This window comes from Sapajus apella, unplaced genomic scaffold, assembly GCF_009761245.1.
Source record: "Sapajus apella isolate SASKATOON/1434 unplaced genomic scaffold, GSC_monkey_1.0 scaffold262, whole genome shotgun sequence".
Lineage (NCBI taxonomy): Eukaryota > Metazoa > Chordata > Mammalia > Primates > Cebidae > Sapajus > Sapajus apella.
The window spans coordinates 248,050-264,243 of NW_022437202.1; the positions used below are offsets into that span (position 1 = coordinate 248,050).

The 16,194-nt window shown below is 44.9% G+C and overlaps 3 non-coding genes across 3 annotated transcripts; 2 read left to right on the forward strand and 1 right to left on the reverse strand.

Annotated features, from left to right (window-relative positions):
• Positions 1-4,777: 4,777 nt before the first annotated feature.
• On the reverse strand, positions 4,778-4,850 carry TRNAF-GAA. Its single transcript has one exon. It is a non-coding gene; the product is annotated as a tRNA-Phe (tRNA).
• A 452-nt stretch (positions 4,851-5,302) lies between these two features.
• Positions 5,303-5,374, forward strand: TRNAE-CUC. Its single transcript has one exon. It is a non-coding gene; the product is annotated as a tRNA-Glu (tRNA).
• Positions 5,375-12,156: 6,782 nt separating this feature from the next.
• TRNAL-AAG lies at positions 12,157-12,238 on the forward strand. Its single transcript has one exon. It is a non-coding gene; the product is annotated as a tRNA-Leu (tRNA).
• Positions 12,239-16,194: the final 3,956 nt, after the last annotated feature.

Below are 16,194 nucleotides of genomic sequence, written 5' to 3' on the forward strand. Positions count from 1 at the left end.
CTCTCTCTCTCTCTCTCTCTCTTTCTTTCTTTCTTTCTCTCCTCAGTCTTCTTATATAATGATGTGACAGGAATGTGTAGAAACATCAGGTCCCAAAGCATCAGTAGCCTTGTGACTTGCAGTGTGGGCGGCTGATCAGCAACGCTGGCCCAACCTGGGCATTTCTTAAGAATCCAGAAGACCGCATCCCAGACCTGCAGCGTTAGAGCGCTGCATTCTAGCCAGATCCCGAGATTTCATGTGCATGCTGAAGCCTGTGAAACCCACTCAACACAGTCCTTCACTGATTCCCTTATTAAATTTACAAGTCTTCGTTTAATTGACCTTTTTGCAAAGGTCCAGAGGACAGCATAGTAAGGGAGGCTCATTCACCTCTGCCCGTGCTTTCTGCGGTCTCCTCAGCTCGGTTCTATTTGGCACTTCTCGCAATGCGGAGCTGCAGCCGGCTGGGCCGCCGTGAAACCGCTGCGCGCATCCCGCCTCCCAGCCCTCGCAGCCGGCAACTGCAGCCTCTAGGACCGCGGTGCCGCCAAACCCAGCGCCGGGCGCGCTGGCTCGCGCCTGTAATCCCAGCTCCCCGGGAAGCTGAGGTCGGCGGATTGTGGGTGCTCGGGAGTTCGAGGCTGCGGCGATGTGTGGCGCACACACCGAGCCTGGCACCAACATGGGGCTCCCGGGGGAGTCCGGGGGCGCCAGGTTGTCTAAGGAGGGAGGGACCAAGCCCAGGCCGGACACGGAGCAGGTCAAACTCCCCGTGGTAGGCAGCGGTGGGACCGCGCCCGCGAGCAACGCCTGCAGCTCTGCCTGGGACATCTGACGAGACCCGGTCTCTTTTAACTTCCCTTTTCGGGATTTCTTTTGAAAAATCAACTGCATTATTTTTCCATATAGAAGACCGCGTGAGTTCACGGGTGAGACTGGCACATGCTAGCCTTTCCTCGCAGGGAAGGATGATTCCGTCAGTGGGAGCCGGAAGAAGCTCTTGTCAGTGACTTATTATCTCGGAAATTTCTCCACTTTACGCTCTTTCTTTCCTAAACAAGACGGTAGTCTGTATTGCATTTTGCAAATAAATCGCATAAGAATGTGACAAAGATTATTCGCTTGGCCAAACTTTACTCAGGCTTCTGAATCTTCTGCTAGGCCCATCTGTGCACTTCCTTGTAAAGTCTAGTTTTAGCAAAAGACACTGCCAAGTAGTTTAGGAAGAACCCCCACATCCTCTATGTCTAATTATCCTTCATTTCTGATCAGGTTCCTCATTCTCCGCTATCCCCCAGATGATTGATGTCTGACCACCTTGACCTGTCTTCAGCAAGAATCCTGTTAGGTTTCTTTAGCCAGAATTTCCCTTACCTCTGATGTTTCTCTTAGTAATTTCCTGTCCCCTAACCACCACACACTTCTCCTTGGCTGTAAATTCCCACTTGCCCATGCTAGATTCAGAGTTGGGCTCAATCTCTTTCCCTCACTGCAAGACCTCCTTGCAATGGGTCCTATGCCTATTCTGATGGTCCTGAATAGTCTTCTTACATTGCTTTAAAAAGTATCACCGAGCCATATTTTTTCTTTAACAAATTGTATGGCATGACAGCTTCATATTCTAAGACAGACATTTGCAAAAGGCTTGAACTTCTAGCTTTTTCAGGAACTTCTCACATAAACACCTGTACACAACTATTCTTCTCGGATTGGATGAAACACGTAAAGAGACATTTCACCAAAGAAGAGATACAGATGGCAAATGAGCACACAAAAATGTTTTCAACATCCTTAGCACTAGAGAAATGCAAATTATAACCACAATGAGATATCACTATACGCCTATCGGAATGACTAAAGTGAAAACAGCGGCAACAACCAAATGCTGAAGAGGCTGCGTACACATATGTGGGATGTGAAATGGTGTAGCTGTTCTAGAAAACAGTTGACAATTTCTTATTTATTTTTAAAATTTATTTTGTTTACTTTTTTTAAAAGACAGGGTTTCACCATGTTGGCCTGGCTGGTCTCAAACTCCTGACCTCAGGTGATCCATCTGCCTCGGCCTCCCAAAGTGCTGGGATTACAGGTGTAAACCACCGCACCCAGTGGCAGTTTCTTAAAAAGTTAGTACCAAGGCCGGGTGCGGTGGCTCAAGCCTGTAATCCCAGCACTTTGGGAGGCCGAGGCGGGTGGATCACGAGGTCAAGAGATCGAGACCATCCTGGTCAACATGGTGAAACCCCGTCTCTACTAAAAATACAAAAAAATTAGCTGGGCATGGTGGCGCGTGCCTGTAATCCCAGCTACTCAGGAGGCTGAGGCAGGAGAATTGCCTGAACCCAGGAGGCGGAGGTTGCGGTGAGCCGAGATTGCGCCATTGCACTCCAGCCTGGGTAACATGAGTAAAACCCCGTCTAAAAAAAAAAAAAAAAAAAAAACAACAAATGTACATGAAAATAAATATTATCTACAAGAAGAAATTGATGAAGAGCATACACAATAAATCTTCATTTATTCAAGATAAACGTCCAGGACTGGCAGTTGCACTCCTGGACGTTTATCTTGAATAAATGAAGATTTATTGTAACACTAAAACTGGTATGCAAATGTTTATGGTAGCTTTATTTGTAAAAGTCAAAAAGCTGAAAATGACCCAAATGTCCTTCAACAGGTGAATGTTCAAACTGGCATATTCATACGATGGAATACTATTGAGCAAGAAGAAAGAACAAACTATTGTTGCTGAACAACGTAGATGGCTCTCTAGATAATTACAGTGACTGCAAAAAGCCAATCTAATAGGTTACATAATGTATGATTGTGTTTCTTACGACATTCTGGAAATGACATTATAAAAGTGAAAAACAGATCAGTGGTTGCCAGAGGTTGAGGCAGGGACAGTGGGAAGTGGGTGTAGCTGTCAAGGGGCAATAAGAGGAGTCCTTGTGTAATGGAAATGTTTTGCATCTTGACTTTATCAATCTCAGTATCAATATCCTGGTTGTGATTTTGCACTATAGTTGTGTAAGATGTCACCATTGGGGGCAAGTAGGTAAAGGGGACTTGGAATCTCTCTGTGTTATTTCTTATAACTGCATGTGAATCTATGATTACCTAAAAATTAAACATTTAATTTAAAAAGACCAAAGTCGTTAAAATGAGCCAGATGGGGAGCTGAAAGGGAACAGTGAGAGAGTACTGGGAAAGATAATGGAGAGTCAAGTTGAAACAGGATGGAAAGAAATGGCTTAGGTAGAGAGGGCAGAAGAGTCCTCATCAGAACTTCCCTTCTAACAAAAAGCAGCCCTAGAAATTATTTCTTTTCTAACAAAGAGCAGCCTGAATGATTGAGCTGCAGACATAGGTAAGGAAGCTGGAAGCTTGCATGGGGGTAGGCTGGTAGCTGCACCCATAGAGAAGGGCTACCTGGGGGCCAGGCGTGTCAGCCCTGAGGCTCCTCCTTCCCTTTTTTGTTAGCTTGCGCATGGTAAGAAAGAAATGGGGGGGCAACAGGGAGGGGCCCGGCAGAGAACCCACCTGCATAATAACAGATTGGGTAAGGGCTGCCAGAAATTCACACCCTATGCAGCTGGCACACCTGGTCCTAACTGGGTTTTTCGTGCCCTGTGTAGATCAGACACCACCCACCAACTAGCCCATCCATAAAATCTCCCTCATTTCACAGCATTTCGGCACCCCTTTTTTTCCGGGACCCCTTTCTGTAGCAGAAAGATATTTTCTTTCTTTCGCTTATTAAATTTCCACTGTTAACCTCACTCTTGGTGTGTCCAGGTCCTTGGTCTCGGTGGCCGTGAGACAAGGAACTTTGGGTATCACCCCAGAAAACCAGTCTGCTTCAAAGTCCCAAAATTCGAAGGAGGACTGCTTCATAAGGGAAGGATTGTCAGTAGGTTGATATACTGTGCAAAATTAAGCATAGGACCTAAAAGAGCCAAGACATTTGGCAAGTTGGAAAGTTGATGGTAACGGTTTTCCTGGGATTGGAAGGCAGACCTCAGCTGAGCAAATAATGAGGCAAACATTATTCTTACAACAGGTTTGGTGCTGAGTGGAAGGAAAGAGTCTGAGGATAATGCACAAGGCATGCGTTCCACCTTTGTGGTCCAAAGAGGGAGACTGAGACATTCTGCAGTTTGAAGAGAGACAGGTAAGGAGGAGAGAGGTGAAGGATGCAAGCATAGAGCAAAATGGACTGAATCGGAGAGGGGTCAAAAGCGCAGGTAAGTAGACTTGGAAATGAAAGACCTTTCCTCCGTGTAGGAAGACAGGGGTTGAATATGCCAAGAGCTAGGAAATTGGGAGTTCAGGAAAAAGGTGGCTGTGGGAATATGCTGGCTGTCTCCTTTCACAGCTCAGCGGCCACCCTGCCCCTCCCCCGCCTCTAGCAAGGAGCCGCTTTTTCAGTTAAACTCAGTACAGGAGGCTCCTTCTTCCAGGGACGCTTCCTTCAGTTCCTTGAGTGCCTCTCTCTATCCTTTGAGAATTGCATAACAATTCACTTACTCGATATTTATTGAGGGAACATAGGGGTCGAAAATAAAATGTAATAGGTATTGCTCAAGATTAAACTTCTTTCAGCACGTTTGCCTCTTCCTCTTTTATCTAAGGTTCTGCTACTGAAATAAACGTTGTATCCCATAGGGTTCTTGCGATTTCCTTTATAAATTTGAGAAAAACATGATCCCATTTCAGGTTCCCAGGTGTGTTTCTGTATTGTAGAAAGACAGTTCAGTATTTATATTGCTGTGGACTGAAAAAGCGGGTGCATTTCTGCCGAAACCCGGGATCGAACAAGGGACCGTTAAATCTTCAGCCTAACACTCTCCCAACTGAGCTATTTCGGCTCCGCCCACATTGCTGGAAAAAAAACAAAAAAGGCCTAATGACTTTATTGCTTATTATTTAAATATTAGGTTTTTTTTTTTAAACCCACAATGACGAGTACTCCGAAAGAACCAAAGACAAATTAAAAAATTATCTTGCTCTTCAATGGTTCACCACTTTATGCAGAGAAAAGCAAGAAGGCAATTACAAATTAATGCTACAATTTATTCCCGGTTGAATCCACACATCGAAATACAGCAGGTTCCATCATCCGGTAACGAACCTCCGAAATTACTTTTATGGCGTTTCCACGTCCTTTGCTGTCCAGATTTTATGGGTTGGTACAAGACAAGAGGTAGGTGAATATGAGAGCATTTTGCATTGACTCCTTGGAAAAACTAGGAAAAGTCAACTCTATGCATGTATATCGAGTTCTAGCTCGTAAGGTGATTTTATGAAGCCTTTGACAGCATCCCTGGTGGTCTAGTGGTTAGGATTCGGCGCTCTCACCGCCGCGGCCCGGGTTCGATTCCCGGTCAGGGAATGAGTCCTTTTAACCTCTAAATTCTTTGATCCAGGAAGGAAACCTCGGAGTACAGTGAATTGAGGATAAGTTAACTTTCAATTTTCATATGAGACGTTTTCTGCATAGAAACCCTGTTCCTGTTTTGGTATTCCAGGTACAAAATGACAAGCGATGTAATATTCAATTATTTAAAAACATTTGTTAATGAATACTTAATCTAGTGTACACCGAGTGACTGCCATTGTACTAAGTTAAGTGCTTTAAAATTTTTAACTCATTCAATTGGGTGGTTCAGTAAGCAGGAAATTTCGGAGACAATGGATTAGGAGTTGGTTGATATTAGCATAACCTTTTGAAAAGACAGTTATGAAGATGACAGACAAGAAATGGGGAAGTCATTTTTGAGAGATTTGATGAAGAGCTCGCTTTGCTTAAGCTTCTGAAGCTGCTAGAGCCTAGGGGGTTTAGACACCCACTCTGCCTTCCTCGGATTTTCTGTATGTTCCACGCTGCTCCAGCTGGGCACTGGGGGATAGCTCCAGAAATACCTACACAGAAATTTAATATTCCGGGCCAAAGCAGTTTCAGGACTGCTTCATTTCTCCAGGCTTCAACCTTTCTTCCCCTATGAAGCTACAAGCTATGTTTTTTCCTAAGAGAGAATAGGAGAAGGTCACGAACATGAAATTAAAACCTCCTGTCACAAAACTGAGAAACAGGCAAACAAACAGCTCATTCAGCATCATCTCTGAAAGCACATTTGATAAATTTACCTGTAGCTACTGGAGAAAAAGCAGACTTTTTTTTTACCCTCCTGACCAGGTTTGGTGACTCTGAGCTATTTGGCTCCTGCCTGACAGTATTGAGGCAAGAAGCTTTGTTTCTTGGTCTGTCTAAAGAGCAGACCAGCTGTATTGCTTATTATTTCTTTATTATTTCTGATAAGAGTTTGGGGCATGTATGATTTGGAGCACTTCTCTACAAGTTTCTAAACAAAGGTCATGGTGCTACCCTGATCTTTTTTCACCAACAAATGGGGGTGTGATATTTTGTTTGTTTTTTGAGAAGTCTCTCTCTGTTGTCCAGGCTGGAGTGCAATGGCTTGATCTCAGCTCATTGCAACCTCTGTTTCCCAGGTTCAAGCAATTCTCCTGACTCAGCCTCCTAAGTAGCTAGAATTACAGGCACGTGCCACCACCACACCTGGCTAATTTTTGTATTTTTAGTTGAGACGGAGGTTTCATCACTTTGGCCAGGCTGGTCTTGAACTCCTGTCCTCAAGTGACCCACCTGCCTCAGCCTCCCAAAGTACTGGGATTAAAGGCGTGAGCCACTGCTTCTGGCCAGCAGGTCATTTTTATTTATTTATTTATTTTTAATTCTTTTTTTAAAATGGAGTCTGGCCCAGGCTGGGGTGCAGTGGCATGATCTCAGCTCACTTCAATTTCCCTCCCCAGGGCTCAAGCAATTCTCCTGCCTCAGCCTCCCGAGTAGCTAGGATTACAGGCGTGTGCAACCATGCCCGGCTAATTTTTGTATTTTTAGTAGAGACAGGGTTTCACCATATTGGTCAGGCTGGTCTCTAACTCCTGACCTCAGGTAATGCACCCGCCTCGGCCTCCCAAAGTGCTGGGATTACAGGCATGAGCCACTGCTGGCTAGGGCGTGATGTTTTTATGATCAAGTTAAATGAAACAGGAATTTTTCTAAAGAACTGCACTTTCTCTTCCCTCCGCTTGCCCCATATATTCACAGTTTCCAAAACTGCTTTGAGATGGGACACTATTGTCATCTTGTCAGTACTCTCCTTGAAATAATAAATTTTGACACATTCATAAGATCGATTTGACTAAGAAATTTTGTTTTGACATAATCATAAAAGTAGTATAGTTTGTCAAATTCTTGTATGCACGGAAGCCTTTCAAACTAATGCTTCATAGGAATTCAACCCTCTAGGCCTGGTGGTGATCACTTCTTGAACTGCACCCTCTTCTCATGATACCACACGTTGCCTCCTCTATGTGTAGCAGGAATCTCTTACTTCATTAGTTTTATGCCTCTGCTCTCAGGGAACAGTCTGGTTGGGATCCTTGTGGAAGGAACCGTTTTGGTTTATTTATCTTGGTTAATGCCTTTTTCGTTTCCCCCTTTTCCGCATAAAGCAAATCGGAAGCTGGGCGCGGTGGCTTACGCTTGTAATTCCAGCACCTTGAGAACCTCCCAAGGTCAGGGTTTGAGATCAGCCTGGCCAACAGGGTGAAACCCCGTCTCTACTAAAAACACAAAAATTAGCCGGGCATGGTGGCATGTGCCTGTAGTCCCGGCTGCTAGGGAGGCTGAGGCAGGAGAATCACTTGAACCCAGGATCGTCACATTACACTCCAGCCTGGGCGACAGAGCGACACTGTCTTAAAAAAAAAAATGAATTAGAGATGAGAAACTCTACTTCAAATGCTACCATTTTTTTTCCTTCTCTTATGAGCTATTATTCATTGTCCATGGAGAAAAAAAAATTCCCTAATTCTGCATTTTGGCACAATACGTTCTGTTTATTCACCAGACTTGCTACCTGGTTACTGGTCAACTCAGTGAAAAAATTAAAAAAAAAAAAATAACAAAACCAAAATAAGCACCAGGACAAGAGGAGGAAAGAGAATGTGAATGACTGCTTTAAAAAAAAAAAAAAAGTGAACCGGCATGGTGGTGCGTGCCTGTAATCCTAGCTACTTGGGGGGCTGAGGCAGGAGAATCACTTGAACCTGGGAGAAGGAGCTTGTGGTGAGCTGAGATCGCTCCATTGCTCTCCAGCCTGAGCAACAGAGCAAGTCTGTCTCAAAGAAAAAAAAAGTCAACAGCTAGGGTCAATGAAACAATCTATAAATATTGAGAGCCAGTAGGAGTAGGCTTGTACCACACTAGTCACTTTGGAAAATGAAAAATGACCATGAGACAATCTCACCTATTAACACCCCCTGAATCCCAATTTTGTCAGCTGTAAAATGAGAATAAAATTATTATAGTATTTACTATATAAAGTTGTGATGAGTCAATAAACTAATACAGAAAAGCAGTCAGCCAATTATCCAAATCATTGTTATTAACGTTATCATTATCACCATCATTCTTCTCATGGCACTCAGGGAATGAAGGACACAGGTGCCGTGGATAAGTTTTCTATTGGGCAGAAAGAGTCACCTGCTAAAATGAAGTGTGGAAAAGTACATTGGGATGTGTGTGTGAGAGAGGGAGGGAGATTTGGAGGTGGGGTGCAGAAGGCCCTATTTGAAGTGGGCTTTGAAGAATGAACAAGATTTTCCTTAGGGAACAAAATGGAAACCAGCATTGCAGGACAAGCAATCAGGAGAAGCAAAAGCATAGAGCTGTGAAAGCTCTTGGATTGTTCAGGACTTTGGTTTCTGAACTATAAGCCTGGAAAATACAGGTTATGATGGGATGGCATCAAGATCTCAATTTCAAGCTTTCTGGTCATGTACAGTAAAGCTGGGGTTAGAGTTCCCTATGTCTGGCAGTTGCTGACAAGCCCATACAGGTACATAAGTGCTTCCCAGAAAATTTCTCAGGCTGGTAGGTCCTGGGGAATTAGGTTAGTTCTAAAGAGAGGACCCACCAGAGATCTCTGTTCAACTTCCCGGAATCTGTGAGGTTAGCTCCAAACCTCACTCTCATGCCCAGCTTATCAAACAAAGCAAACCAGTTGGACTGAAGCTGTGGGGTCCTCGGGACTGAAGTCGCACCAGCATGAAAGGCAGTGCTCCTCGATCCCCAGAGAGAACACGTTGGGCCGGCAGTTGGATGGAGGGTACAAGCAAGTGCGTTTCCAGGGCCGGGAAAAGGGGATACCTTCACATCCCATTTACATTCTTCCTTCTGGCCGAGGCGGGAGGGTCGCTTGAAGCCTCGGATTTCTAGATCAGCCTGAACAAAAAAGCGAGACCCCCGTTTCAACAACAACAACAAAAAAAGGCGAGCAAAGGAAAAAGAAAGAAAAGAAAGGAAGAAAAGAAAATCAGCTAGGCGCGGTCACGTGTGCGTGCAGTTCCAGCGACTCGGAGGCTGAATCGGGAGGATCTCTCCAGCCCACAAGTTCGAGGCCGCAATGGGCTCCGATGGCGGCAGAGCGAGACCCTGGCTCAGTACATACACAATTTGCTCTGAGCCTGTGTTCCGTGCGCCCTTACTCTTTCTTCAGTTGCGCGCCTGGGCTCGCCCCTGCTGAGAATCTCGGAATCACAGATCCAGCGAGTTCAGGCAGCTGCAGGTGTCGAGGCCTCCACCGCCGCGCGACTGACCCGCGGGGACTGCAGAGAAGTCCTCCTGCTCCCTTCTTTCTCCATCGTTCTTCTGGTCCCTGACCCCTTCAGGATTCTCAATCTGGCTCCGGGAGATAGGGACCCTCTGGAAAGAGAAGCATTTTGGAGGCGGTTCTGCTGCGGGTCCAATCCCGCCGGCACCCCCCAAAACCCAAATTGTGTTTTCTCTTTTCAGGCTTCTCGCCAGTCTCGTCTCGCTCCAGCTTTCTGCCCCCGCCCAGGTCCTCAGTGCCTTCGTACATTTCTCTAAGCAGAGGCCTTTCCAGGTCCACACGAAGTTCCCATCCCGAGCTGTGAGACTGGCGCCAATGCAGTCACCTTGACACCTGCAATTGCTTGATCAGGCCGTCTTTCCCCCGAGTTCTGAGGGTGAGCACCACCGGGGTGGGCGTTTTTCCTGAGTACTCAGGCCCAGGCACAGAAGAGGCATCGAGTCCACACTTGCTGAGCGAGTTAATGGATTCCTGACGTTCACTGGTTAATAGCAACCAGTGACGGAATCAAATTACTTCTTCCTTTTTTTTTGAGACAGAATCTCTCTCTGTCGCCAGGTTGGAGAGCAGTGGCGTGATCTCGGCTCACTGCAACCTTCACTGCCCAGGTTCAGGTGATTCACCTGCCTCCTGTGTAGCTGGGACTACAGGCACCTGCCCCCATGCCCGGCTAAGTTTCTATTTTTAGCACAGAGGAGGTTTCTCCATGTTGGCCAGGCTGGTTTTGAACTCCGTACTTCGGGTGATCCGCCCGCCTCGGCCTCTCAAAGTGCTAGGATTACAGGCGTTAGCCACTGCGCCCGGCCTTCTTCCATTTTTGTTTGTTTGTTTTTACCTTCCTAGTTTACTGCGCAGGAATGCAAACACCAGAGAGACAATCAGCCCCTACATTGATGCCTTTGATGGACAAGATGCAGCTATGAAGCACTGAACTAATTAGCACCTAGCAGTAGGGCACCCTTGCTCTGTGTCCTTGAAGGTTAAAGCTGTCAAAAAGTGGTTAGTCTCCCTCAAGTTCGGCCATTTCCCTCTCAGAGGTCTAGAACTGGTAGGAGAACACAGCCTTGATAGTGGAGAGAAGACCATTGCTGTTGTGAGGGACTGAGAGAGAGAACCAGGCAGAGAGCCCAGACTGACAGAGCAGGTGACAAAAGAGGTGCCTACTTTGGGCAATACGGAGGAAGTGAGACCAGGAGGAAGAGTAGGGGGTGACTACGTTGCTTTTGTTTTCTTGGAAATCTTTTTTCTTAGTAATTTTCCTAAAGTAATTTACTTATGAAATGATGTATTGCTATGAGTATTGCAACTTTTAGCATTGATGGGATATTTTTCACTTTTTTGTGTGTGGGGGGGTGAAGGCCATGTGAAGAGAAAGCGGCGGGATATTTGTAGGTGCTGACCTTGAAGTCTGGAGAGATGTGGCTACAAGCCAACGAACAAGCACCAGAAGCCCGAAAAGGCCAGGATAGGGTTTTCCCCTAGTCTCCAGAGGGAGCTGGACCCTGCCCACACCTTGATTTTGGCCCACATACTGATTGGATTTCTGGCCTCCAGACTTGTAAGAGAAGACATATCTGTTGTTTTAAGACCTACAGTCCCTAATGATTTGTTACAGTGGCCACAGGAAATTATCAGCAGGCACTATGCAATAAATTCCAAATGAACAATTCAAGTACAAGAATGTGTAAGACAGCCTACTTTCCACTGTCGTATTGGATAAAAACATCTGTCAGCATTGATTTTAATGCAGATGAATGACAGAACATCAGAAACTCCAGCGCTAGTTAACTTTCTTTATTATGATCTTATTTCTCTCATGATTTCTTCACAATGCGTTTTTATTTTTGAACTCAAAATTTTGGGCCAAGGAGACAGACGCCTGTCGCCTGCACTGAGAAGAGAAACGTAAGGAACAACTTTATCATGCGTTGTGTTTTATACAGCAGCAACTACGCTTTTAAATGATTCGCATCTTGGAGTTTCACAATGAACCGTCCTGGCCTTTTGCCCGGCGGGCATTTTTGCGGAGACCGCGGGTCACCTTGTGGATTTTCACCTTCCTACACAGCAACGACTGAGCTCTTGCGCACCGCACCCCCGTTTCTCTTGGCGTCCCCTCGGCCAACAACGCTCGAAACTCGCTCAGTGGCGTCGGGGCCGCAGCCAAGCGTCACCTCCACGGCGAACCTGAGACCCACACCGTCCCCCGGGGCCCTCGGTCCTCGTGGCCGCTTCTTCTTATCTCAGACACCAGGGACAGACGCCAAGGATCCTCCGTTTCCTTCCTCATGCTCCCATCATTGCGGAAGCAACGCGTGGGGGTCGGGCTGGCGCTGGCTGCACAGCAGCCTGGAGCTCTCTGGTGGCGCTGGGGGAACTCCAGAGCGGAGGTCACAAGAGAAGACATGCTTTGAACCCCGTAGAGCACGACATTTCCTTATAGTGAAATTAAAGAGAGACGCTATTTTAGAGCTGTGGTAGCGTGGCCGAGCGGTCTAAGGCGCTGGATTAAGGCTCCAGTCTCTTCGGAGGCGTGGGTTCGAATCCCACCGCTGCCATGGGCTTTTCATTCTCACTAGGGACTCTTTTAGGAGACTCCCTTTCGAAATCCTCAGTATGGATGGCTGGTTATTACGTATCAATACCATTCTTTCCCTCCTTTGACTTCTGTTTACCAAGGAGCCAGAGATAACTGCCCCCAGAACAGTGTTCCCTCTTTGTTGAGAGGCCAGTGTACTCCAGGTGCCTCAGATACAGTAATGAGTGACACAGGCAAAAGAAACCGTTAATGGCACATACTTCCTTATTACAAACAAACAAATGGATGTCTGACTCTTGCAACCTGCTCATAACTAAAGACAGATCCCACCAATTCCCCTAAAGGAATATTATTATTATTAATTTGAGACAGAATCTTGTTCTATTGCCCAGGCTGGAGTGCAGTGGCGCGATCTCGGTTCACCGTAACCTCTGCCTCACCGGTTCAAGCGATTCTCCTGCCTCAGTCTCCCAAGTGGCTAGGATTACAGGTACGCGCCAACACACCCCGTCTAATTTTTGTATTTTTAGTAGAGACGGGATTTTGTCATGTTGGTCAGGCTGCTCTTGAATTCCTGACCTCAAGTGATGCTCCCTCCTCGGCCTTCCAAAGTGCTGGGATTACAGGTGTGAGCCACCGCGCCCAGCCTAAAGGATTAATTTATGTTTGAAATCAGTTGCTGTTCTTCCTCCAGCCTCTCTGTAGTGTGCTCACTTCATGCTTGGAACCCTGGTTATGTGGACTGGAGGAGAGACAATCCTAGGGAAAGTGCCAGTGCCTTGCCTTGCCTTACAACTGCCAGACACATCCTGCCAGGTATTTTCTCTGCGTGCTACTCAGTACCCATGTCTCTGTGGTTTCCGGGACAGCCCTAGCCCTCCTCTGAGCAGTTTTCTCTGCTACTTCCGGCCTGTCTCCCATTCTTTAGACCTCAGCTTGGAAGCTGCTTCCCCTGGAAGCCTTCTCTAATTTCTTTCTCTTCCTTCGTCTAGCTTCGTGGTTAAAATTTGGGAGGGTACAGAGACGATATGCAAGGGAACAGCACAGAACATCCCTGCCCCATGGAACTCAAGGTTTAGCTTGGGTCTTATGGGGATTCACAAGAATTAGACAAGTTACTGCCCTAATATGGTGCAAACTCTACTAAAAAGGAGAGAGTTTTCTATGTGTAGATTTTGAATGATGTTCCAGATTTAAGATAATAAAAAAATAATATGAATTGTATGTTAGAAGGAAGGACAGCCACAGCATTGTTCCCAGTGGTTAATGTTGAGACACAACTTTTCATGGGTCTGTTTCTGCATGGACCGTTATTACTTATCAACCCTTACAATGTATTGTAAGCAAGCCTCTGTACTTTGTTCCCCACTCCAACAACCAGTTTTCTGATTCACCATGGACACCAACTAGTGTTTAATAATTCAATGTGACTCTGACACTAACTACAGTTAATTAGTGCAGACCCCACGTGTTATGGACTCAGACCCACAACACTGTCCCCTGCTTTATACATGTGGCAAGTACCAGGCCTCCTCTACTTCCAACTGACTGGCTATAAATTGGGGGTTTCCACAAATCCCTCCTCATGGTCCATAATTTGCTAGAACAGTTCACAGAATTCAGAAATACGATTCACTTATATTTACCAGTTTATTATAAAGGATACAGCTCAGGAACACCCACATGGAAGAGATGGATAGCATAAGGTATGCGGAAGGTACCTGAAGTTTCCATGCTCTCTCTGGGTGAGCTGCCCTCTCAGCACCTCAATTTGTTCACCAACTTGGAAGCTTTCTGAACCCTGTCATTTAGAGTCTTTATGAGGGTTTCACCACCATTGACACAATCCATTAACTCAATTTTCAGTCCCTTTCCCTTCCTCAGAAGGTGGAAGCCAGGGCTGAAAATTCCAGGCTTCTAATCAAGGCTTGGCCTTTCTTGTGACCGGACACTGAAACCATCTAGGGGCTTACCAAGGATTATCTCATTAGAGCAAAAGAGGCTCCTATCCCTCAATAAATTTTAAGGGATTTAGGAGCCGTGTGTTGTGACAAGGGACAAAGACTAAATATATATATTTCTTAATATGCCACAGAGTCACCAACTAATTTTGTTTTAGACAAAAACAATTTACAGCCAGTCAGTTGGAAGTACAGGAGGCCTGGGACTTGCCACGGCAATTGCTACAGCTTTAGACATCTTGACATCTGATAAAGTATGTCATACTCTTTTGTTATTTTTCCTTAAAAATTAACTTGGCTATTCTTGGAAGTATTATATTGCATTTCAATATAAATTTCAGAATCAGTTTGTCAATTTCCACAAAAATGTACTCAGGATTTTGTTTAGGTTGCACTGAATCTGTAGATCAATTTGGGGGAAACTGACATTTTTACAACATTTAGTCTTACAGTCTATGAACAAAGTGTAGTCATCCTTTCATTTAGATCTTTTGTAATTTTTCCAAATATAGTTTTATGTGAAGCTTTTACATATTTCTTCTTAGATTCATTCCTAAGTATTTGATCATTTATGATGCCATTATAAATGACATTTTAAAGAAAATTTCATTTTTGAAGTTTTTATTGCTAGTGCATAGAAATATAATTGTTATTGAACTTGTATTCTGCTACCTTGTTGAATTTATTAATTTTAATAGCTAATCTGTAGATTCGTTTCAGTTTTCTTGATGGACAATCATTAATATTTTTTCCTTTCACATCTTTATATTTTTTATTTCATTTTCTTGCCTTATTGCAGTTAGTAAGACCTGGAGTACATTTTTTTTTTTTTTTTTTTTTTTTTTTTTTTTTGAGACAGAGTCTCACTCTGTTGCCCATGCTGGAGTGCAGTGGCATGATCTCGGCTCACTGCAACCTCTGCTTCCCGGGTTCAAGTGATTCTTTTGACTCAGCCACCTGAGTAGCAGCCACATTCCTGGCTAATTTTTGTATTGCAATACCAGATACACGTAGTCAAACTACAATCCTTACCAAGAAGTATCTTATCATCTGTATTAAATGAAGTTGGCATTCTTCATTTCTTTTGCGAAGTAAAAATAATTTCATCATCAGTGTTTCTGGTAAAAATTTTCTGTTCGCATGTAGAATGTAATTAGATTAAAAAAAAGTGAGTTTTAGCTGATTTTTGTATGTAAATTTTTTTTTTTGGAGACAGGGTTTCACCATGTTGGTCAGGCTGGTCTCGAACTCCTGACCTTAGGTGATCCACCCACCTTGGCCTCCCAAAGTGCTGGGATTACAGGTGTGAGCCACTGTGACCGGCTTTTGTATGTAAACTATAACTTAGACTAACTCTTGTTTGGTAACTTCAGAATTAGAACTACAGCCTAGGGTTTTAAGCAACATGTTTTATCATTCGATTATGCACTGACCTTTGAATTCCTTCAACATTAATCCTACCAAACTTACTACTTATGGCAGAAGCTGTTCCAGTTGAGCATGTCCTAAACGTAGACGTCCTGTAGCTTCTACTTGTGGACTGTAATTCTATCCTGGGATAGTTGCAGAGCAAGATTAACCCACTGCTCATAAAGTAGTTCTTCAAAATTCACGACATATCTTTTTCACCAGGTAAAAAACTAAAATTTATTCAAATACACTCTCAAAATGTTCATTTTATGTGTTTAAGAATCAGCAAAAGACTTCTGGAAGTCAGGCTAGTAATTTCTTACTGCAAGGCTGAAAGTTAATCGGGAGTTCTAAAAGCAGATGTGAGGCTCACGGCGGTTATTTTAAAACAACAATAGTTGGGCCGGGCGCGGTGGCTCAAGCCTGTAATCCCAGCACTTTGGGAGGCCGAGGCGGGTGGATCACGAGGTCAAGAGATCGAGACCATCCTGGTCAACACGGTGAAACCCCGTCTCTACTAAAAATACAAAAAATTAGCTGGGCATGGTGGCGCGTGCCTGTAAGCCCAGCTACTCAGGAGGCTGAGGCAGGAGAACTGCCTGAA